Below are 26,251 nucleotides of genomic sequence, written 5' to 3' on the forward strand. Positions count from 1 at the left end.
ATGGATGCTGATCATTTGTAGAGGAACAGATGCAGATCAGAGATTTTTAACCTTTGAGAGCTACACAGGAAGTCGAAGTCATTATGAGGATGATGTTCATGTTATATAGTATTCACATTAACCTGCAAGCTAGTACAACCCACAACAGGCAAGTGCAGCTACATTTTAGTGTTTTACAGGGAAATAAAAGAGAGGGATTCTGACATGCTAACATTCAAAATTGTAAATGATGAAAACAAAAATCTCATTTCATTTCATTATGATTTTGAAAACAACCCAGTTAAGTGTGGAATACATACTTTTGTCTAAGAATTAGATATGTAGTGATATAGAAACACATTTCTTGTATATTTTTATATACAATGCTGTTGCCAACAGTCAGTCAGATAACAGATTGCTACTCAATTCTCTGGCCCAAGAGAACATTTGTTAACCTCAGGTGGTCACTTAGTTTAAATGCACATACTTGATTTAAACAGATGATCAATTATATGACATTTAGGATTTAATCAGTTTAAATTCCCATGAAAGCAGAGGCAAGAAAGTCACTGTACTAACCCTGGTTGCTAACATCTGACATCTTCTCAAGGAGCTTCATTATCATCAATACAACTGTGCGTAGTCACATGATTAGACGTATAAAACACAAGTCTTACACATTCTCATTCCCAACTCCTCACCTTAGTCAGTTTCTGCTTGGTACATGCTATATTGTCTTTCAAAATAAACTTCCGTCTTCACAAGAAACAAAGGTTTAACCTGCAAAACTACTTTAGGGTTATGCAACAAAACTACTTTAACAGGTTTAGACAGACTATCATAGTTTGGGTTGAAATAGCTTTGTTTGTTACAGCAACTTAACAAGTCTTTCACTTGATGACTATGTCACATGACGTATGACAATTACAACGTTACGTGACTGAAAAACTCAAGTTGACTTTGGGTTACAAACGGGACACACACACCAATCTCCTGGATGAAAGTTCAGTGGGTGTTTGATCCATCCACATCCACTCCCTCTTGCCTTACCCACTGACCATGCTGCCATATTTAACACCTTGCGAATGAGAATAGTTTGTACAGTTACACCCACTGATTCAATTGTTCCCTTGTTAATTCTTCATTTATCATAGCTGTTTGTGACATTAAGGCCATATCTATGATTCTGGGGCGAGATTGTCTGCACACGGCTCCCAACATCAAGGTAGCTAAGGCAGCAGCTAGCAGCGAATGGTGCTAACTCAATTAACAGTGTTAACAGCGCAACAGTGTTGACAGAGCTAACCGTGTTAACCAGGGGGGAAACCAGATTATGGTCACGATGCTTCTATAATGACGCTGTCCTGATATCAGCATTAACAGCTGTATGAGCGCAGCACAGAGTGATGGCAATGCGCTAACCAGTGGGATACAGATAAAGGGACTGACACGCACGCATGGCTGGGCTGTAGCTCGTGTTACGATAGCTTTATTGGTAGTTTAATGAATGTCTTGTGGGTGTGGTTTAGGCAAGTGGTAGGAGGCAGAGTTAGCACTGATGTCACACTTGAAGGGTGGTAGTATTGACTCATTAGTTGCTTTTAGCCGCACTTAGAGGGAGAGCTGGGGAGGCCAAACGAGCATGCCACAAGGATCACGCTGGAGGCAAGACGTTCTGAAGACAAAAAGAGACTGAGAAAGCGTCTGACATGCCACCACAAATTATCCATGTAAATACACATTTACTCTGAACAACTTCAAAGAAGAGTGAGCTGGCTGACTGGTCCGACAGAACGGCACCTAAAGGGGTGTTGCGGTCCGAGCGAGCTGGTCACTAAGAGCAAAAGCAGTGGCGGTGTGACAACAACACACCCCCCAGATAGGAAAGGTCGCACTCAGCCAGGGCAATCCAGGTTTGTCTCTCACATCTAATGCAACATGCAAGGAGAGGCACTAAGTTATGGGCTTGCTAGCCTTAGTTGATGAGGTTTCACGATTTACAGTTTAGCATAGCAGCGTAACGCTCAGATAACAACATACACAGAGGGAGCGTGATTTGATTCTCTGCTCAGGGCGGCATTACTTCACAATGTATTTACGTAGCAAATTGGTTTGCTGCTATATTAATGTTCTTAATGTTGCATACAGAACCTTTAAAGGTTTTTTTGTCGACCACTGAATAAGTGATCTGTTAACGCTGCCACTAAGACCTCCCGACCTTGTGAAAATATTGTTAGAAAGACTGTCAGTGGAGTTACGTTTAGGGTTACATTTTTGGGTTATGAGGGATTACTGTTGAGCATCTACTTTCTGTCACCTTAAATAGGAAGTAAAGCATCAACCCCAGTCTCTTTAAGAGATATAGTAGTAATTAAATTGACTGCTTTAGCTGTTATATGTTCCATTCAGTTTGAGCATTATAGGTAGGAATAGGCTATCAGTGCAATTCCATGTATGCATAAAGCATTTCCCCGGCTTGCCTCTCTGTATGTTCACTCCAACCTATAATTCAACTAAAACAGAACAGCATAGCGTACATGGTGTGCTCAGCTTTTCTGGGTCCGGTCTTTTCGTTAGTGGTGTATTTTTAAACCGCTGCAGATAGCTGGACAAACAGAGATGATGTCACAATATTTCTGATACGCAGAGGATGAGTTTCAGAGCCAAAAACATCAACAGTAATCATCAGGGTTACAATGAGTTTCTTCAGGTGGAAACAGCAGAGTTATTGAGACAGCTTTTGTAACACACTCTGTAGTTACCATGAGTGAGTCCCCGTGTGTTCACAGCTCTCCTGGGACCGACTTTAATCAATGCCAATCACAAACAAATTAGCCTCGCCTTAACGCACCACCTCTCTCCTTCCTCGCTGACTACACAGGTTTCTTCCCCCAGCCAGGCACATCAGAGACATCCCACATGGAAACCTTTCATAAGACATCCCTGTAGATATACAGTCTGAGAGTTACGTTGCCTGGAGAATGCTGGATTTTAAATGTGTAATTCTTGGAGAGCATTCAGAAGACATCAAAGCCACACAATGCATATAAAAGAACGGACACGTTCACTTAAATATCCATGTAAGGGGGCTATTTTCTGAAAACTGGGTGAGTCAGCTGTCAGCTCATCCAAGGAAAACTCATTTTTCACAGTTGGAGTGAAAGCAATGGGATTTAATTCCCATTTCTCCTAAAACAATTTACAGTATTAGCATGGTACTGTTACACTCTGAATAAAAAATCTGAAGCATGGCTATCCCTCGATAAAAGCCCATCCATACTGTGTGCACACCGTTCCACTTTTGAGGTTAATGCCAGCATACAAATGCAAAGCTAACAGCGGTCTGTATGGGAGGATCTGTGCGGGAGGTGTTTAAACAGTTAAGAACAGGGATTACGCTAGTTTACAGTAGCTTATGCTAACACCAGAGAAGAAGCTAATTGCAGGGAGCTGTCAATGTGTTATATGTGTGTGTGTGTGTGTGTGTGTGTGTGCATACATCCAAGAGTGGGACGACAACCACACAGCATGCTGAAGGACCGTATGTACTGTATGTCTTTCTCTGTCTGCATTTCTCTTTATGTGTGTTTGTCCATGTGTGTGTGTGTAGGAGTGGCAAGCATTTCTCAGGATGAAAGGGTGGACATATTATGGTGTGTGTGTGTGTGTGTGTGTGGTAAGTATGGACCAATAAACCAGCAAACACACCCCAGCAGCATGTGCTAATACCTGGTTGGTGTTGGACACACATGAAGCCACTGTCACAAATGCACACACACAAAGAGTATGTGCAGAGATATACCTACATACAAACTGCAGACATTTGCACAATACACACACTGAAATGGAACCCAAACAGGCTAACCCCACAAACCTCACATTTTCATCAGACGTTAACACATGCAGACACACAATTTTTCATCCGTCCAAGTCCGTCAGTGAAAACCACGCAACATTTTCTTTACTCTTGTCTGCTTGCGTATATGGGCGTGATACTGGACCCATTGATTTGGGCTTACTGGGTTGTATTTGTGAGGCCACCAGCAATCTTCTTTCTTGTCGGCTGCAGCAGATTTATAGCGAGGTCCAGACACCAATCAATGGACAGAGAGCAAAGGGGCGAAAGCAGGAAGGAGGGCTTTTGTCACTGTCCCTTACAGTATTCAAGGAGGGCGGAGGTGTGTGTGTGTGTGTGTGTGTGTGCGTGTGTGTGTGTGTGTGTGTGAGCACGTGTAGGCTCTTGAATTTTTATGGGCCTAGTATATGGCCATGTGTCAGCTTGGCTCACATTGTGTCCATTTTATATTATCCATTATAATCCTTCAAAATGTCTGTACATGTCTTTGCATTACATGCATGGTCTCCTAAGTAGCAGGAAGAGCACAAAAATATGGCTAATAAGACTGATTTTGTGGGATTCTGTATTTTATTGTTTTCTGATTGTATATGAAAACAACCCTACATTTAACTCTGAACAACGTGTTAAACACATGGAGGCTATACACTCCATTCAATGGGACCCAGGGTTAATTGCAAAGACTGTAATTTTCTGTACAGCAACTGGGACACTGTTGATAACCATAGTTGTGACCATTTGAAAAGGTAACTGTAACTGGGCCACTTACTCACAACCTCCAGGGCTAAAATAATGAAGCTGATGCCGAAGTGCTAAAAAAATGCAGTTCCTCTAATGGCCACTTGAGGCTGGCTCCAGAAGCAAGTCAATTACCGCAAACCCCCTTGTTAAAACGTCCAACTTTGCAGCAGAAATAAACTTATCTACAGCCTGGTACAAAAAATAGTTTTGTACTATTTAGCTAATTTCAACATTTATGACAACTGTACAGGGGTGAATTTTTTCTTATCGCACCTGTTTACATTTTAATAAGGCTCAAAGTTACTCATATTTCAGGGTGGCTTGAGTAAACATGCAATTACAGCTGTGTATGTAATTATTTGCTCTACATGCACCAGTGCATGTAGCGCAGACAGCAGCACCATATAAACACTGAGGCCAAGCCAGCTGTGGCCATTGCACCACAGTGAAGTTAGTTTTAAGTTGGATATTTAAGAGGCAGTCAATGCATGCTCAGTGGCATCTTCAACTTCATCGAATGTTGGCAGTAGGAAGACAGTTAGCTTACCTCACAGCCCTCGCATTTAACTGCTGGGGGGTGACTGAGGGATCGTCAATGTAAAACTGTTCAAATAAAACAAAGCAACATTTTTTCAATTCCTTTGAAAAACATTTAGTTTTATATTCATAAACAGCATTTAAAACTGCATCAGAAGGTGAAAATTTAAGTGTAGAAGTCAGAAATATTTATTTTTTCCTCAATATGAAGAAATACTCATTAAATTAAATAAAAGAAGTACCAATATCAATTAAAAAAAACTCTTCCATACTAGTTTTGTGGAAAAGCTGCTCAAAATGTTCCTAAATTTGAAGTACTTTTAATGTACACTACTGCCAATTTGGTCGGATCCGGGCCCTACAAACAGAAGAAGATGGACAAATATACCAAATGGTGTGGTGAAAAACAAAAACTGGTCAAGGTAGAGAGAAAAACCTTCCGTGCATGCAAGAAAAGTGCATAAAAGTTATATGCACCAGTGTATGCACCAAGTACTTGAGGCCTGTAAAAGGATATAGAACTTTAGTATTCATTTATCACCTGGCGTTTTTATAAACCTAAGCTAAAAAATGTTTTGTGGTAAAAGGTATTGGTGAACAATTTCAAAGGTCCAGTCAGGGGAAAAGACTTAATTACTTAATGATTGCTTTGAATTGTGATGGCACTGATTTCAGAAGGGCTTCTGCAGTACACTAGGTAAAATCTACAAACACTTTAAGCGTGTGTCATCAGCTAAGTGGTGACAAAAGACAACTTGGCAGGTAATGTGCCTCTAAGGAAATATAACATGGGGCCTAGAATTGAACCTTGAGGAACCCCACTTGTCAAAAGAGCACCACTTTGTGTGCAACTGATACAAAGGACCTCAAGTTTTATGAACAGGAGGAAATTATACATTTAAAAATTACAATCAAGTTTGAAAGGTGGTTCATAAAGAAAAACACTTAATCAAATCTTCTTATTTTACAGTGAATTCTTTGTCAGCACTGGACCAGCTAAATAAAGTGCGACCATTATGTATTGTCACTGGTGCTACTATCGTCCCTCTGCAGAGCTTAGGCTTCATTCTCCTTGAATAAACACTTGCAGGAGGCAGATCAAAGGGACCACTGTGTTTGCAAGCTCCTTCATTACTACTGATTCTGTCGTTGAGAGCAGCTAATGTCAAGCAACGAGAGCTAAACGTTCAATCACGCCCCTCGAATCTCATTAAGACTCACTGACTGCACTGTTCAGACATGCAAACACACGGAGCCACACACTTTAGTTAAAGCCCCCATTATTGTTGTTCTTTATCCAGCTGACACCATAGTTTATAATTCAAATGATGACAGCTGTGTTTATCTCCATCTCTATCCATCTCTTTCTCCTCATTCATTTGATCATTTGTAGGTTATACTAACATAAATTAGACCTGAAAACGAAAGGAAAGAAGTGGAAGAAAGACACAGTTGAGAAGGGAAGGCAGGTGAAATTAGAAAGTTGTACAAAGACTCAGAAAGCACACAGAGAAGAAGAAGGATGGTGAGATTGACATTGTAGGAGAACAAAAAAGAGACATAGGCAGGCAGGATGTGGAAGAAGCGGATGAACTTGTGAGGAAGACGAAGAGAAAGAGTGACAGAGTCCCTGGTGTTTATATCGCCGCATTAAATGGTGAGAACTGAGCTCACTCCCATCGCTCCCTGGCGACCAATCAGTCTTAGTGTGTCTGCAGGGGGGCGGCTAACCAGTTCACACCAGGCTGATACAAACTCAGTGCCCCCATCCAGCCGGCGGACCACCCTGACAACACACACACACACACATTCATTTATACACACACAGGGAGGGAAAGCACAAGAGAAAGAGACGGAGAGAGACAATTGTATTAATGGATTCAAACTAAGGCACCCATATTCAAGCTCACACACACGGCACGCAGGATCAAAACACAGATAAATGAAGAGATGTAAATTTGCACACACATACGAACACACACACTTTGCTACATTTCGTATTCTTGACCCGTCGTCTGCCCTTCCTCTCGCCTCTGACACAGTGAGCTTCAACCGGAAGCTCGGCTCCCATTCTGGAGAAAGAGGAGCTTTTGTCTCAGAACACAGAGGCCTCTTTCTCTGAGCTGTGTAGTGTTTGCATGTGTGAGAAAGAGTGTGTGCTGTGGGGTAACAAGTGCAGATAAAAGTTAAGAGTAATTGAGAAAGAAGAAAAAGGGAGGGACGGAAGAGGAAGAAAAAAAAAACATGAGAAAAACCGACTGGGATCTTTGTCAGACGTTATTTGGAAAGGATTTTAAAAGATCCTGTCAGCTGAAAACGAATTGCAAATAAGGGACGGTGCTTTCTTGGCAGCAGCGCGGTGACATCACTGTGTGTGAGCGCAATATAAAGTTGCACTTTACTTTTCACACCGTGTTTTACTGACTGGAGAAAAGGAGGCTTGTTGGCTGTGTCTAGACGCAGAAGCCGCTAACGTGGCGCCTGACTGTCTTGCTACTGTGAGGCTGAACAAGTGGCGTCTTTCTTGCTGACAGGTCTCAGAGGAGAAAAGGGGAGGACAGTTTTGTCACAGTAGTTTAAGGGTGAGAGTGGGCTGCACAGAGGGTGAGAATTTTTAAGGATCTGGTTGATGTTTATGTTCAAAGGTGGTAATCACTCTTCCTATTTACCCACTTTATGTCCTGTAACTCTGCAGCAACAGGGTCTGTTTTGTAGAGTTGAAGGTCAAAGTGTGATTTTCACCCCTGAGGTCAATTAAAGTTCAGTCCACTCAATTAAAAATGTAAATGGAAAGTGAATTTACAGACTAAACTTTTTTTGCAGAAGGAAAAGAAGAACATTTTTATTTACGACTTGTAGAGGACAATCTCAAAAAAGATATTTTGACACTTAATTTAAAGGTCCAGTCTGTAGGATTTTGTGGAATATATTGGCAGAAACAGAATATAATACAGTAAATTTAATTTCTTTTGTTCATAATCACTTGAAAATAAGGACCCTATAGTCGTTACCTTAGAAGGAGCTGTTTGTATCTACACAGAATGTGGGTCCTTGTCCACAGAGATTGCCATGTTGCACCGCCTGTAATGGACAAACCAAACACTGATCTAGATGGAGCCAGCGTCAGAGAAACCCTGATTTGTAACGTGAAACTGCTTTATTTAGTGTTTTTACCATGTTAAATCACCATTTGCTTTGGAGAGGAGACAGATAATGCAGCTACTGGTAAACCTCCTAAACATCTGGATCAGAAATAAGTTGAGCACACATTACGTGATCAGAGAGAAAGGTGAGCACACATTAGCAGGTGTTGGGCCAGCGCACCCTCTGCAATGTGCCAAATAGCATAGGGGAAACACTGATTTGTAAAATGAAGCTACTTTATTCAGTATTTTTACCAGTTTTAATCAACTGGTCCATTTGTTTTGGTGAGGAAGGGGCTTCTGAGGGTAATTCGGCTCCTGGTAAGAAGCTCCTGAACAATGAACACTTAAGGAAATCAAACCAGGAGAAGTTTCAGCTGGTTCCAATCTGTAATCCTTACCACTAGCTGCCACAAAATCCCCATACATCTTACACACTGTTCCTTTCAATCAAAGCAGTCAAACAGACAAGATTTCAGAGCTATTCTATTTTTTGGCATTTTGTTGCGAAAGTAAACTCAAAGAAACTTCTTGAAACAGAATTTAAACTGCATTTATTTGAGTCTGGTCAAGGCCTTTACAAAACTCAAGAAAGTGCTCAAAAACTTGAAGAACCGGAAGAATGGCCACCATGCTGTCAGTGTTTGAGGGATGACGCAACTATGCAGATGACAATGCTCGAGGCTTAACAGCCAGAGGAACATTTCCTGTCATCACCTTTATTTAGATATGAGCAACCTCCTGGCTGTCTGGTTTCAACACTTGAACTTTCACCTTCTTGCTTAACTCGACCAGACTCCTCCAAGCAATGGATAATGTGTTGTAATCTCTGTTATTTCCCACCCTCCCTCCATGCCTCCCTTCACCCGGGCCCTCTATAGCACACAAGCAACCTTTGACCTCCATAACACGTTGGAAGTCCTGCTCACCAGGGCCTCTTTAAGTAAAACCAGTGTCTTTTACTGTAGGTTGTAAGGAGAGAGCTCATTTGGCGTGAACTCTGACCTAGAATGGAAGTCAGTGGCAGACAAGGGTAAAACTCACATATTCACATGAGTCAGTGACACAAATGTATGTGATATTATGACTGACACAAGTTTTGCTCTTTTTCTATGCAACCTCTACTGTTAACCATGTTGTCTGGACCAATATCAGCTGTTTTCAGTTAATAGATTCTTACTGAAAATTGAAATATGAGTACATATAGGTTGGTGAAGGTTTAGTCTGCTTGAAACAAAAGCCCCGTTTCCATCAAACATCCACAACTCTGCATCTCCACGGACTGCAGTGGTCTCAGCTCCACCTTTTATTACCAGCTTTGTGTGCTAAGTAACAGAGGGGTGATTAAAAATGGGGAAGGTATGGATTGGTTCCATTGGTACCATCCACAACTTTTCACGGTGGAAAGGGAAAAAAATGCGTACCAAACTGACCTGAACCTACCAGACTGCTCAGTGGAAACAAGGCTAGAGTATGCCATATCAAGGGTCACCCAATCATATCTAATGCCTCATTTTCACAAAGCTCTGTGTACGTATGGGAGTCAAAAGTCCATACATTACTAAGGGAACCTCTATAATCTATAATGTGTGCATGCAAAATTCCTTTCCTACTTTGAAAATTTTGAACTTTTGCGACAGTTTTCGGATAGACTGTATACACCATGTGCCACAGGAAATTAGCATAAAATCAAATAAGCTAACAGGTTATTTTATTCAGTTCAGTTGCTTGATTATATTGAAAAGTTAAGTCTCCAGGAACAGCACCAGGCTTTGAAGCCAATTTGACAAAGTGGCCAAACATGGGATACAACATCTGGGTCTGTTATGTGATTCCATCAAGCCCAAACGACTTTTTCCCATAGACTTAAATTGTAAAAGGTCTGATTACATTTTAAAAGTCTAGAAGAGCTGCAAATCATTTTATCATCATTCAAGTTGGCAGAGGGCTAAACCAGAGGTTCGGCGCTCAGTCGCTGTCAGACAGGAGGGGGAGTCAACCAGCAGCAGCTGCTGGTGCAAAAACAAGGACAACCCTCCGTATTTACTACTTACTATCACAGCAAATGGTGTTTGTAGGAGCACACAACCAGACAAGATGCAAGGAGCCTTACCCCCTTCTCCACCCTCTATTTTTATTTCAATCAAATCAACCAAAGTATTAAAAGATATATTTTACACTTGCACAGACATCATATTCTGGAAGAAAACCCTTCATATACTGTATGTACAATAAGAAGCATACCATTCAACGTGAGAATGGTACTCTTAATAGTTTGTATTACAGCAGCTTATTCTGCCTCTCGCAAGCACAGTGTGCAAATAGAATTATGCTCCCGAAGGACTGCAGTTCATTGTGATTTATTTTTAGCTCTTGGTTGACGTGGCTCATTCAGCATATAAACACTGTCGATTTCAGAAGATTTTCTACGAGGCTACTGTTTCGATACTGAGTCATCAAATGAAGAGTTGCATCCATGGATATAATGATGCATGGATAACTGGCAGACAGATGAGTTTATACATTTACAGTGTAGTGTGTTTTTAATCTCCAACCAGCAGGATAATCCCATTTTACCAAAGGATGGTTTGATACGCATATTTGAACAGCGGGATGGAAGCTTCTTACAGCTCACTGATCAATACCCTTCGAGCTGTATTGAGCTTGCATGACGCAGCATATATGTGGAGCGGTGCTGGCAATTTGTCGATTGCAAAGGTTGTAAAATTCTTTCTGCTGCTGTCTTTGGGGCTGCTGCGCTTTTAGACCACAGTAATAGTTTGTGCATGTACAAGCATGAACACACACATGTCCAGTGCATACCAGCTGCTCTGTGGGCAGCAAACGTGCATTCACACACAGTTAGGCTACACCCATACGTCCCCCGCCATCCTGCAGTAGTCTTCCCCACATTACCCCGGGGATGTGACTCAGGCCGCTTGTACAGTAAAAGCACTCTCTTATGTGGCAAGAAACTCAGACGCACACTTACACACAAAACACTTTGCCATCTGGGACTCATTTTCCCCCATCTAGAACAGCTGTGGCCGAAGCTTTAATGTGTTGCAGTGGGCAGGCGGAGGAATGCCGGGCAAACGGCCCTACGTGCTCTGACAGAAGGTAAATTACAGGGGGCCACATCGCGCCATAACTCAGGAGAAAACACAGTGGCCGCTTTGGAGTTTGCGGCCAGCGTCTGCATTGAATTCTCTCGTTTCTGACATTTTCTTCCCCTGTTAGTTCAGATCTACAGATGTGGTGTGTGAGTGTGTGTCTGTGTTATGTGTGCATGTGCATTAGGGTTTGATATATCCCTCAGCTACTGGTGATATGAAGGATGTTCTATTTGCTTGCTACCGACATCAGTATATTAACTGGGTCTTCAACAGGCGGTCTGCAACCTCTAAAGGGTCCTCAAAATTACATCATAAGGGCTGCTACATTATTGCTCAATAATTTAAGTTTTATCTGAGTTTTTTTTATTAGAAAATGTTTGAAAACTATTCAACATATCATTTGGAAAGATAAATCAACATATTCATAAAAATAATTATAGTACACAACATTAATGATAAGGTAACTGTTATACATTAATCTTTGTGCAATCATGCTAGCTAGCTAACGCTAAATAACTGCGCAGCACTTAACCATAACTGCAAGGAAAACTAGTCAGCCAACATTTAGGCTATATACTGTTAAAACATATCTGCCAATTAAATATATTATTATTCCAAGTGTACAGTTCTTGTGAGCCAAAATGGATCGTTTTGTACACTTTTAGAGCAACAGACAATCTGTCCACCTCAGAAACCACCAACAAAGGCGCAGAGGGTGAAGCTAATGCACCTAGCCATGCTACACCTGCTGCTGGTTTAGCAGCTACAGTCAAGTGCAAATGAGATAAGATCTGAAAATTCTGAGAGAGTTATCTCAAGTGTAACTCAATTTTATGCAATATACCTAGTAAGGGATGTATTTGAGCTAAGGGGTCCTCGACCTGAACAGCGTTGAAGACCACTGGTACAGTAGACCTAGACACTTTGACCATATTACCATGATAATGTTAGCATGTAGCTTAAAGTGCCGCAGTGCCAAAGTGGCCTTAAAGATACTCACAAAAGATACCACAATACAAGCTGCACCAATAGTATAAAACGGTATACACTAGGATTGAGCTAAATATTTAACTTACTTTATAGGTAAATACGAGTACTATACGAGTAAAATGTGCCAATATATATCTTCTTGTGATGAAGGAGAATCTTCATTTGGGTAACTGTGTTTAAAGGGCAAGTGTGTAAAATGGGTTGAAAACAGTGACATCAGTGGTCAAATTCTAGATTGCAGGGCTCACTCGCTCACCCCTCCCGTCAGGTAAATGACGGTGGCCTCGTAGGGACAAAAAGCCTTGCGCACGACTTTTTCAGGAGTAGGTCTATCTAGCGACGAGGTGAATGTTTATTTAGAAATCTAAGCCATGTTACTATATTGTAATGAATCCCTCACGGGCAGGAGACCAGAGGAGCGTTCGGGAAAAAGGCCCATTTATTTGAGCACTCCAGAAACTCCGGTAACACTCCACTCCGTCCCAAACTCTGACTCCTCTAGCGTAACAGACACACTTCATAACTTTACACACACATACTCGTTTACCATTCTGAGTGGGGACCCCCCTCCCCCCTCTGCTCCACCAATCTCCAGCCCGCACACTGACTGACAGCGTAGCCGGTAAACAGAGCTCAGCTGTTTATTTAGCCTAGCAATATCTCCGGACTATAGTAGCTGCAATGGACGACTTTGAACGCAATTTTGAAGAGTTTCTTGTAGCGGACACAGACCCAGAGCCATACCTGTTTGAGCCGGAGCATACAGATGAGGAACTCCATGTGTTTGATGCTGAGCAGGTGAGAAGAGAGGCTGAATGCACAGAATGGGATTCGGTGCTACTGCTACCATCGTTGGGGAGATATATCATCAGGAGGAAAAGCGCTGCAGAGAGTGCATCACAAGGAGTGAAGTTGCGTCTTCTTTTCCTCGCAGATGACGTTGGGTTCATTCTCTCCTGTTGCGTGGTAAGTGTGGTCCATTCGCAAACTTTATAACACTCACTACTCTCTATCGACGAACTACGCGTTCTCTGGCTGGCTGGATTGTCCACTCGGTCTGCCGTACATACATGGCGGTGCAAGATGGCGACCTCTCTAAAGCAAGGCCCTTGCTGTATATATATATAAAAGCATAATTATAAGGCTACGAAAACCAAACGAATTTTATTTTATAGAGATCATACACTTGTATAAACATATTAATGGGTAGAATATTCAGATTCAGATTCAGATTGACAATAAACCATGCCAAATATTACACACTGGCCCTTTAATCTCTTACTCTTTTGATCAAAATGACCTAAACCTCAATTCCGAGATTGTTCTGTAAATAGTTTTCTAGTAAATAATAAATATAGCAACTTCTGATCAACCCATATCAATTTCAGACTTAAAGTTACAACTTCATATTAGACCACACCCACTTTCTGTCTAAACCCCACCCACTTTTGGTATAAACTCTGCCTGTTCCAAGTACAGCTACAAATATGGATCATTTAGTTGGTTAAACAAATACAGATATAGACAGATAATGGTGTACTTGATCTCCCAACCTGGTTTGGAAGTGTTGTAAGTTAAACATCATGTATGTGGTTGAAAGCAGATATTGGTACAAAATTAATGCTTGCTCCTTTTTTTTTTTTTTTAATCAGCCAGCTTGATATCAACCCAGTAAAAGATCATCTCAGTCTCTTTTCCCCTTCCAAAAACAGTTAAATAATAACAAAAAAAGTATTATTAAGCAAAATAGCACAGGTTTTATTTTGATTTAAACTTTTGATGCATGGTTTACGTTAAAGTGTTTTTGTAAATTTCTGTTCATCCAGTTGGAAAGCAACGTTGGCACAATGGCACTGCAATGTGACCGGACCAACGGTTCAGCACTACAGAGATTCTGTGTTGCCATATCTCACGAGAGTGGGTTGTCATGTTCACTTCTCTTATTGAAATGAATAGACTCAGGACCACCACTTGTCTCCTAAGGGGCGGGTCAGTGGCGAAATCAATGGTCTCTGGTAGCCTGCAGCCTCACAGACTGTGGCTGTGACATGGCTGTGGTCTAATGTTTCATCATTTTTTAAAATGTGGTTTAATTCTATTTTGACATCCTTTATTTAACTGCATTAATATCATTTTTTTTTAACAGGAACTTTTTATGGCCTTCAGCTACTAAGCCACCGAAAATATTTTGGTTTGTAAGTCTTCCAGTGCAGTTTAATGCCTCTTATGTGGTTCTAAATGTTGTTTTAGAGGCACTGTTACTTCACACTGCCAAGAATAAAGGTCTGCGGTGAACATAACATCCGTTTAATTTACGGCTGTAAAAATTGTCCGATTTAAACATAAACTCAATATCGACTATCGGCGGCTTCAATCAAATGTGTGTGTGCGTGTGAGAGAGAGAGAGAGAAACACAGTCATATACACATCTGTAGGAGATGAAAACCTGATATTAGCACGTCAGGCAGCAGGGCTCAAGTGCACATCTCAACATATACACACACAGGCAATTGCACACTTGAGCACTCACATACACACACACACATTTTTTCAGAGTGCTGAACTCAGCCAGAAGGGAAACAATAAAATGTCAGCATTGAAAAGGTCGTCAAGGGACAGCAGACGGGCTTCCACATGTCTCCTCCTCATTGCGGTGCCATATTTTGCATCTACTATCAAAGGCGGCAGCGTAACCGGGGCATCCAAACTGCGGATTGCAGAGCTGTCACTCAGACAGCAAACCAGTGTGCCATACAATCAAACACTGTAAGTTGAGCTCAGCGGCGCAGAGCTGTGAACTCGATGGGTGTTCTGAAAAAAAAGAAGTACGAGTTTTTAACAGCCGCTTTTAGCAAACTCATCAGAAAATGCCTGCTTAGTATACAATTCACAAACAGTAATGTTATCCCTCTGTCTTCCTGACAGTAGGCCTGCCTGTTCTCCCCTCTATCTCTATCATTGCCTCCTTTGCCTTCTTTCCTCTCGATCAGTATTTTTACTTTCTTGTTGTTGTTTTTTTCAGTACCTACTTTTCTTAAGTTCCCCAAAAAGCATTTTCCCCATAGACCACCATTAGCCATATCTGCCAAACTGTTGACAGGACATCTCGAACTGCAAACAAGATCAGTTATGACTCTATTATGAATTTTTGGTCCATGATGGATTGATATTTGTAAAACTTTCCTTGAGCTAAGAAAAGTGATTTAAAAATTTGTAATACTGTGCATATTCAATGGGCTGTACACCGCTGAAGTAAACCGTAAGCCAGAAAGCTTTTTGCATATGCACCAGGTGAGTAATTCCATTGAACTGAGTGGGTGCCATCTTGAGGTCTGGTATGTAGTTACTAATACACATCTATGGTTCAGTCGGGACCACTTTTGTCAAAGAAAACTTTATTTACATTTGCAGGATTATATTTGGTGGTATGGCTCTGTTCTGGGGCCAGAGAGAGCACACCTCTCCGCCCTTCCATGCACTTACGTAGAAAGCCTTGAGGCAGAGAGAACACACCTCTCTGCCCTTCCATACGCATGCGAGGAAAGCCTGAGGCAGAGAGAGCACACCTCCCTGCCCTTCCATGGGCCTACATGGAAAGCCTAAGGCAAGGAGAGCAGCAGCAAAGACCCTCCGGGAACAGAACAGAGCAGCATCAATGACAAACAGAAATGACATTGATAAGTCAGACACAGCATGAAAAGGAGAAGCTGGGTTGGAGGCAGGTTACAAAGCAGCTTGCAGAGGAAGCAGCAACAGTAGGCAGACCAGAGCAGTTTAAATAGGGCGCCTTGAATGGTTGCCTAGAAAGGAATCATATGATCTATCAGCTGACTCCCTTCCATTAATCAGCTACTCCATCAGTTGATTGGGCTGTTTGGGATCAACAACAGTCCTGCCTGGACTAACACTTTGCTCAATTAATGCTATTAGCAGTCAATGAAGCCTTGAGATGCTAGACTCAAGCAGAGATGAGGAGCCGGGCTGCAGAGTTTGGTAAGTTCCTTTCTTTTTAACTCCACACCCTGAGATTTTTTTTATTGTTAAACCTGTAGTCTGCAGCTACAACTGACTCGAGTGGCATCATTTTAGGACATTCATCAGACTTCATGCAATTCAATCTCTGGAGGCAAAGGAGGCTTTATATAAGTATTTACTACACTTAATGATGAACCAGTTATTTGTGCATAATCCTCATATTTTGGAAGGCTGCAGTGATGTCACATAAAGAGGGAAGCAGTCCTGAGTGGCCCATAAGGAGGCAGGTTGGGGTGGTTGATGGGTCACAAAAGATGTGTTCGGAACTGTGTGAAGTTTGAGTGTACTTTGAGTAACTTTAAGGTACGTTCTCACCACGTTTCTTTTCTTAAACCTAACCCAAGTAACTTTATTTTAAGGACACAACATCACTGTTGTGTGTACGTTATATCATATCATACAAACGGTTGTTAGAGGGAAAGTTGTTATTTTTACATATGCAGCAGAACTCCTCAAGACCTGTAAGCGCCTCGATGTTCCCAACATCACTTCACTCTCAAATTCTGTCTTTCTCCCAAAACTACCTCTCTATCTCTCCCTCTCTCATCGCTCCCATCTCAGTCCCACTTCTCATGTCAGGTGACTACTCGGCTCTCAGTCAACACATAGCTACTGGGGGGTCTAATCTGTCAGCTTGCTGCTCCTTCAGACATACACCATTTTTCAATCAGTGCCAGCAAGTCGCCTAATCCCTGTTTATTAGCCCAGTTAACCTATATATAGCACACGCGTCCACTGCAAACACAGGAAACGGCAAGGAACGACTGCAGTATTAATATTAAGCAGCTTAGCTTGTGTAAGGGCCAATGTCCTTTAAAATACCGCGGAGGACTCAGAAGGGATTATATCGACCAAACTGAATTTTTGCTTCTTCTTTTTTGCCTCGTGCAGGGAGGAGGGAGAGGGATGGAAAGGAAGGGAGGAGAGGGTGCACAGATTGCTTTCAAGGTAAACGTGGGAGTGGGGAGTCTAGGAGGGCAGCTGTGAAGCACACACACACACACAGAGTATAGCTAAATGTCACATCAAGTTTTGTGGTTTTATGTGACTGAACCTGCAGGCAGGGAGCATTTACTGATTAAAAAAACAACAATTGCGGGTTAATATCAGAGGCTTTACTGCACGAACAAACAATGGATTTTTCTTTTCTGCGTAAAAGCCACAGCGCATTTGAATTTCTTTGTATGTGTGTGTGTGTGTGTGTGTGTGTGTGTGTGCTAGAGCTGTCATGGTAGAGGCGTTAGCATGAAAAATGAAAACCACATCACAAGAGTAATTGAGCTGCTCGGGGAATCAGAGGCTTCTGCGTTACGATGAAAGAAGTAGGTTTTTGATCCCTTTGGAGAATTTTCTACCATTGACTGTTACAGCTTACAAATTGTCTACAAATTGGCAGCAGATTGAGATGTGACTTATGGAAAAATACATAAATTCATGCTGGAACTCTGGCTATTAAAAATAACTAGATTTCAGATCTTTACAAAATGCTCCGCTGCGCTAAAATTGGCCTACAAAATACCAAGGACTTTCCTTTTCATGAGGTGAATCCACTTAGCATGATTAATATGATTAATATGTCCCCCTACATTCAATATGTACTCATTTAAAAAAAAAATCCAGTGTGTATGTGTGTGTGTGTAAGTGTGTGTGTGCACTGTACACCCCCAGCCTTCTAAAATGGTGCAGTAGAGCAGAACCCCTGTGTGTGTGTGTGTGTGTGTGTGTGTAGTGTAGTATCCTACGCAGCGCTTGGCGAGAGCGAGCCGGAGAAAGAAATTTGACAGAGTGCCAAGCCGACCTCGTTTCCCCCACTCGCTGTGTGTGTGTATGCATGTGTGTGTGTGTGTGTTGCGGTCGCAGCAGTACTGTAGCAGCACTAGCCAGCTTGGCTCAGTTCGCAGCTCCCGGATCTCCGCCCTGCACTTTATACATGTAACTCAATCCCCACCGCCGCACAACTCCACACAACAGTCCGCATCGAAACTTACCTCCCAAACACACACTGACACACACATGCATGGTGTGGACATGCATGCATGTACAATGAAGCTGGACATTTTTAGTCCACACACACACAGACACTCACAGAGTCACACTCTTGTTGGTTTGGGATCATTTGAGGTCAAGCAGCTTCACTAACATTTGGCACCTTTAACACTCAACAAGTCATACACACTGATGCATACAGTAGGTCACAGTAGGGGTACTGTACATCCTGTGCTGAGGTGTGTGTGAGTGTGTGTCTCACCCCAGCCCACTGCTAAGCTGTACTATATCAGGGACAAGCACAGAAATATTGCAGGAGCTAATAATAAGACTATTAAATATGATGTCACACTGATTTTTGACTATCTATGTGCATGTGTGTGCATGTGTTTGTGTACATGTGTGCGTGTGTGTGTGTGTGTGTGTGTGTGTGTGCACGCACATAGCATGTGCACACGCAAGCCTGACTGTTCTCCTCACCACAAGGAACTCATTGACCTGAATCAGTGCAGAGCCGCGCCCCTCCTCAGGGCTGCTGCAGAGATTCTATGGAGCCTCTGGTGGCCAACAGGCAGAACTGCACCCTGGAGCTTCAGAGCCACAGTATCAGTTGCCTGACTGACTTAATACCAGGAGTGGCACCCAGATCTGTTACTGAAGTAAAGGTACCAATACCACAATGTAAAATACTCCATGACAAGTAAACCTTCTGATTCATACTATGTAAGAAAAAAGAGTGTCAAAAATAAAATTACTTGTATTTTTATATGGGACAGTATAAGTCTTTTGATACTGATGCATCAGTGCATAAGTGGAGCTAATTAAACTGCTTCATATATGACAGATTAGTAGTTTAGTTTCCAAGCTTGAGTCTTTTTGTGTTATGTTTTGTAAGTTTATGTTTTATTAAAAATCTTAATCTCTAAAGACACTAGTTAGGGACTGTACGTTACTTATCGGGGGGGGGGGGGTAACTTCCTTTTTATGCATTCATGTTGGCGATAGTTGTGGCCAAATTGAGACGTGTGTTTGGGCTGTCCATCCTCCGTCCTATTTCTCGGAACGCGATATCTCAAGAACATCTCAAGGAAAATTCGGCACAAATGTGTACATGGACTCAACGATGAACTGATTAAATTTTGGTGGTCAAAGGTCAAGGTCACTGTGACCTTGCTTTCATCTCATTCTTGTGAATGTGATATCTCTCTTTGAGTGAATTTCTTCAAATTTGGCACAAATGAATTTGGTGGTCAAAGGTCATTGTCACCCCCAAAACATATAGCCATAACTCAATAATTCATACACTAGTTATGACAAAACTTCTCACAAATGTCTAATAGGATAAAATGATGAAGTGATGACATTTTATATCCAATAGGTCAAAGGTCAATATCACTGTGATTCTGCATAAACACTTTTCTGGCCATTATTCAACATCATATCTCAGGAACTGAAGGAGAGACATTTGGTCAGATACTGAACTGGTGACATCCTGGGCATCCACCTTGAAACTGTGCTGACTGTTTAGAGCTTCTGTGCTACATCCATGTCTTCACACACGGATGTAAATTGTAACTCAACTCAAAGTTGAAAATGAAATCCTGAAGTCGTGAAAAGTGAGCGCAAAGTTTTGTCTTTTATTTCTTTTTTTTTTGGTGACATCTTTACTGAGACATATAATCAAATAATTTTGATATATCAGATGATTATCCTGATATCCTGATTTCTTACTTTTTTGCATGTTTTCCACACTTAAATGTTTCAGATCATCAAACAAATTTAAACATTAGTCAAAGATAACACAAGTAAACACAAAATGCAGTTTTTAAATGAAGGGTTTTATTAATGAGGAAGAAAAAAATCCAAAGCTACATGGCCCTGTGTGAAACAGTGTTTGCCCCCTAAACCTAATAACTGGTTGGGCCACCCTTAGCAGCAATTACTGCAATCAAGCGTTTGCGATAACTTGCAATGAGTCTTTTACAACGCTGTGGAGGAATTTTGGCCCACTCATCTTTGCAGAATTGTTGTAATTCAGCCACATTGGTGGGTTTTCGAGCATGAACCGCCTTTTTAAGGTCATGCCGCAGCATCTCAATAGGAGTCAGGTCAGGACTTTGACTAGGCCACTCAAAAGTCTTCATTTCGTTTTTCTTCAGCCATTCAGAGGTGGACTTGCTGGTGTGTTCTGGATCATTGTCCTGCTGTAGAACCCAAGTTCGCTTCAGCCTGAGGTCACGAACAAATGGCCGGACATTCTCCTTCAGGATTTTTTGGTAGACAGCAGAATTCATGCTTCCATTTATCACAGCAAGTCTTCCAGGTCCTGAAGCAGCAAAACAGCCCCAGACCATCACACTGCCACCACCATATTTTACTGTTGATATGATGTTCTTTTTCTGAAATGCGGTGTTACTTTTACGCCAGATGTAATGGGACACAGACCTTCCAAAAAGTTCAACTTTTGTCTCGTCAGTCCACAGAATATTTTCCCAAAAGTCTTGGGGATCATCAAGATGTTTTCTGGCAAAAATGAGACGAGCCTTAATGTTCTTTTTGCTTAGCAGTGGTTTTCGTCTTGGAACTCTGCCATGCAGGCCATTTTTGCCCAGTCTCTTTCTTATATATATATATATATATATATATATATATATATATATATATGTATATATATACATATATATATAAAATTTAAAGTATATTGTCCCTCCCCTAAACCAAATTTAAAAACAAAACAAATCAATAAAATATTGAAGTGCTTCCCCATTTTCCACCCCCCCCCCCCCTCTTATCATTCATGAACAGTCCCTCAAATTAAATGAAATTTGACAGCAAAAAGAAATTCTTATCATCCCATTTGTCTTTCTAAATCCATGTAATTAAAATATACCTTTACCATGACAAGTTGACAGCAAAGGTTTCACTAATTCACCTTCTATGATTTTCTGTAAAATGAAAATGATGTTCCATTTTCACCTTAACACAAAATGAAGTGATTCATGAGTTTAGAGTCTTAACTGCAGCTGGTGGTGAAGTGCCTCCCCCATTTTTGACCACCCACTCCTCTCTTATAATTCATGAACAGTCCCTTACTATTGGGGATAAGTGAGGCACCATCATCTGTATCTGTTAAGGCAAAAAAAATATCTGTATCCATGTCCATACGATGTTTAAATCAAAAGTATTTACATAACACTCAGAATTCAGCTTCAGATAATTTAGATCACAAGAGTACAAGAACAACAGTGACCAAATGAGGATTCTCCTTGATCACCAGTACTGATATTGACATATTTTTCTCAGATAAGACTTGAATTCATAAAAAATACTGTTATTCCTAATAGACACTCCTTTCATCCAATATTCAGCTTAACCCTCGTAACTATAACTGACAAATAAATGTAAAGGAGTTAAAATATTTCCCTTGGAAATGTCATGGAGCAAAAGCATAAAGTAGCATAAAACAGAAACCCACCCGAAATAGTACCTCAAAACTGTACTTGAGTAAATGCACGTAGTTATATTCCACAGCTACTTACTGCACATTCATTTATAATCATTTATCACTGGTTAACAGGTACATGTCTGTTTCACATTTATAACAAAGGATTGTCACTGAAATGCTTATTCCAGTGTGTGTGTGTGTGTGTGTGTGTGTGTGTGTGTGTGTGTCCCAGGATGCAGTGGGTTAATCTGTCAACCGTTGGATGAACTCCAGTGTTTAATGGATTAGCCTTTTGCTGAATAACTGGTGGACAGACAATGAGGATTACTTTTTCTTGCCATATTGCAGTCAGGGAGGATGGAGGACTGGACTGAGTGTGTGATTGTATAACTGTCTGCCCTGCTCCTCCGAGGTGACTCCAGAGGGCCAAAGGTCGAGATTAGCGTATGTGTGTATTTCTGCTCTAGAAAAAAAGTCATGTCTCAGAGAGAAGGCAGCTTATGAACTATAAAAAGACAAGAGATGAGAGAAACTGTCTTTTCGGAGAATATACAGAAGAATAAAACAGAAGCAAACAGTCTTTCAAATGACAGCTGAAATGTTTATTTCAGTCTTACAGTTTGTCGTCATGCCACAACTCAGGTACACAGAGGCTGTCAGCTGGTGGCAGAAAACTTTCTAATGACAGTCTTTACACAGACGCAGCCATCTTTGATGTTACACCTTTTACACTTTTGTTATGGTTGTGCTGCATTCAGGTTCATTCATCAAAATGTCTGACTGTTAGTCAAAAACTTGAAATATTTGATTAATTTGCAAAGTTCTACGCATTAATAGAAGTAATGACGCTGCTGTCACACACATTAACTTTAGTAACTCAATCACAACTTGGCCTTTTTCTTGCAAAATCCACTAATGCTTACATCTTGTAGCTCAGTGAACTATAAGGGGTAGATGTGAGTGGTCGTTCTTAGTAGCAAATTTCTATGGCGAATAGTAGCAACACATTCTATAGTAAAAATGTGTAGAAATCATTGTGCAACAAACTGCCAGTCTCAGTGAAAACTGGATCCAATGCAGAAAAAATAGGCATTGTACATTTCTATGCCATTGATATCTCACATTTGTATATTATTATGTAGCAGATATGTTGAAACTTTACATTTTCACAGTGCTGTGGTTAACATGTTGTCAGGTTTAGGCACAAAAACCACTTGGTAATGGGGAAGAAAAGATCATCGGTCAGTTTCAGTTTTAGGGGCAATGTCGTCGTAAAGTCAACCTCTTTTCATGGCGCTATCCCTGGTTGAAAAACAGCGATGGGTCACTGGTTTGGTGGCTAAAAGCTGCTGGAAATGCAGTGACGACTTGATAAAACACAACCCGTTTTGTTATTTGTTGGTTTCGAACAGTGGTCTTCATCCTATAGTTGTCCAAATGACAAAGTAAGCTCGTATACTATGTCACTTTTAAACATTGATACATATAAGACATACAAATGCAACGTATTCGTGGTTTGCAGACACATTTTACACAACCATTTTTCTGTTATTGTCATTTATATATCTTTTTGAAATTTTCCTTTCATTATCAGTATCATAATGAAGTATATGATATATTGGCTGCGTTGGTTTCAAGTGGACCCTTTTGAACTTCATGCAGCCAACAACTCCAGACCCTACCCCACACTTTTGATTTAAGGGACATTTATTGAGGTGAAAATGATTTGTCTATTTAAGACATCGTGGTAAAGGTCATTTTATGATGAAGCTAAATGGATGTCACAAAAATGATGAGCGTTAACATAAGTCTAAAAGTGTCTCAAGGAAAAGCTTCTTTAAAACACTTCTTTTTTTTTTTTACCAGCAACACCTTGATTTGACTCCATTTTCAACCATATTTACAGACACATTTCGGTGCCACATTTTGCTCTAATCATCGGTCACAGAGCAGTTGCTCCAGATAAGCCAGGGGCAAACGCCTCGGTCAAGGGCACCTTGACTTTAGCTGGGGAGGGTGAAAGCATTATTCCCTCTCATCCCTCAGTGCAAAGCCGCTTCTTTAACCTTTGCCATTGGGCCTGATTTCAATAGAGATAAAATACCATTTCCAAGAAAGAGCTGACTCTTTACAACAGAGAATAAAAGTTTGGTCTTACTGGATTATTATACATTCAGAAATCCTATGATGAAGTAAAAAAACACTCCTTTTAGTCAGGCTGGCTGTTTGCCCAACTGAAAGAGCTCAAGATCGACAATGACAAAACAAAATGAATCGATGTATATTTGCAGGGAATTATGAAGAACACTTCAGAACAGCTAAACTTAACATTGTAGGATATTTTGAAGGTTTGTGGTCATTATGCAGGTGTTTGTGTCCAGAGTGACATGTGACATGTGGTTGATGGATACACTGGCAGCAACCAAATCTAACTTTCAGTCATCTCTGTCGCTGTTGGGCTATGTTTGCTTGGCCCATGATGGTCTCACAGGGCTCCTTCGGATTCTTAAAAAGTCTTAAACAGCATTTAATTCTGCTTTACCCTCGTCTCCATCACATATAAATATGCTACAATAAACATTTGGGCAAAATTGTGCCTAATCCCTAATTAATTTATGTTGACGCATTTTTTTTCCTTCACTTTTGGTAATTGTAAAAATAGTATTAAAGGTCCAGTGTGTGGGACTGAGTGACATCTAGTGGTGATTTGGCAGAACTTCTCTTGTGTACCAAGCCTGCACCGTAACCTACGCCGTAGCCTGTTGTGCACCTCCCCAGAAATGTAACTACACGTCACAGTGACGCAGGTCTTCTGCTTATTTTTGTAAGCTGACACCATTTCCCTCAGTGTGAACATTTTATTGACTTTTATGTCACAGATAAGAAACAATACATTGCGAAGACAATAAAGCCTCCACAAAACAGCATTTTAAGTCTTGTGTGAGATTTATCCTGGCTCCATATGACCAGAGGAAATCTCTAGGCAAATTTATACAATGTAAAATGCCATAGGCTTGTGCTAATAACTTTAGCATGTTGTATTTGTTTGGAAAACGTGTTTAGTATAAGACAGTTGTTTTGTTGGTGAATCTTGTGAGCTGTAACGGAGCCAAATTGTGTAACATTACATTTGTTAGATGTTGCTGTTGTCCCTGGCTTCATATGAGTAAAGGAAAAGTCTACTGGGTGTTAGGCTAATTTTTACAATATAAAATGCCATAGGCTTGTACTAATAACATTAGCATGCTGTATTTGTGGGTTAAATGTGTCCAGATAAAGACAAGTGCTTTGTCTGTGAATGCTGCGAGTTATGGTGAAGCTGATTTGTGTACTTGTGTTTGAAATTGTCTCTATTAAGCCATGTTTAATGTGTGTTTAATGTGTGTTTTGAATCAACGCAACTTTACAACACTTCACAGAAACCCCGCTGCCAAATAGTGATTTGGAGGTGTAACTGACACAGACACAACACTGCACAAGTGTAGATACTCACAACGGCACAGGTCACATGTGTAGGCTACGGCACAGGCTCTGCATAGACCTGACGCACAAGTACAAATCCCGCTTTAATTGACTAAAACGCAACGATTTCCATTTTCAGGAGATTTTTAAAGTGATGAAAAGATAGTTATGAATATTATATCCATTTCTGCCAGTAGATGCCTCTAAATCCCACACACTAGACCTTTACATTTCATTGTAGTGGCATTAGAAAAAGACTTAAAAAGTCTTAACTCTAACTTGCCTTTAGCTGTAGGAACCCTGCCTCAAGCCCTACCTCTGCTCATCCATACAAAGCTTTAGGTCTTTATTAAAAGTAGCACATATCTATAGGATCCCTTCAACCTTGTGTCCTTAGATAGCATCAAGGGCGGAGGAGGGGAGGCGCGAGCTCTCCCGACACAGCCAACCAGCTAAAGGTAAAGCCCATATATTTGCATTCCAGTAACTGTTCACCTTTTGTTCGTGGCAGGTTCAGGCTTGGAGATAGTGCTGTCAGAAGCTGTCAAACATACACATGTGTACACATGATTTGAATATTACTCTGTGTCCTCAAATACATCTTTTGAGCAGCCTTTGTTTGCCATCGTGTCTGCAATTTGATCCGCAAGATTTGCATGCTGTGGTTGGTTGATTGTGGATGTCATCAGGATGTTTGCAAACCTCTTGCTAAGTGCTAAATACACCTTCTGCTGAGATACAGGATACCTTTGACCTGGTTTTGATGGCTTTGACCTTTTTTCTTAGACATAGAATACTCCATCTTGACTAGGGACTTCATTCTATGTCTATTCTTTTTGTAGTTTAAGACATCATATTTAAGAAATACTATATTAGAGTATTGTCAATAAACCAAACCAAATCTTGCTAAACACAAAGTGCACCTGAAGCTGATAGGAATGTCTTTAGTTTTGCAGGAATA

This window comes from Epinephelus lanceolatus, chromosome 23 (genome assembly GCF_041903045.1).
Source record: "Epinephelus lanceolatus isolate andai-2023 chromosome 23, ASM4190304v1, whole genome shotgun sequence".
NCBI lineage: Eukaryota > Metazoa > Chordata > Actinopteri > Perciformes > Serranidae > Epinephelus > Epinephelus lanceolatus.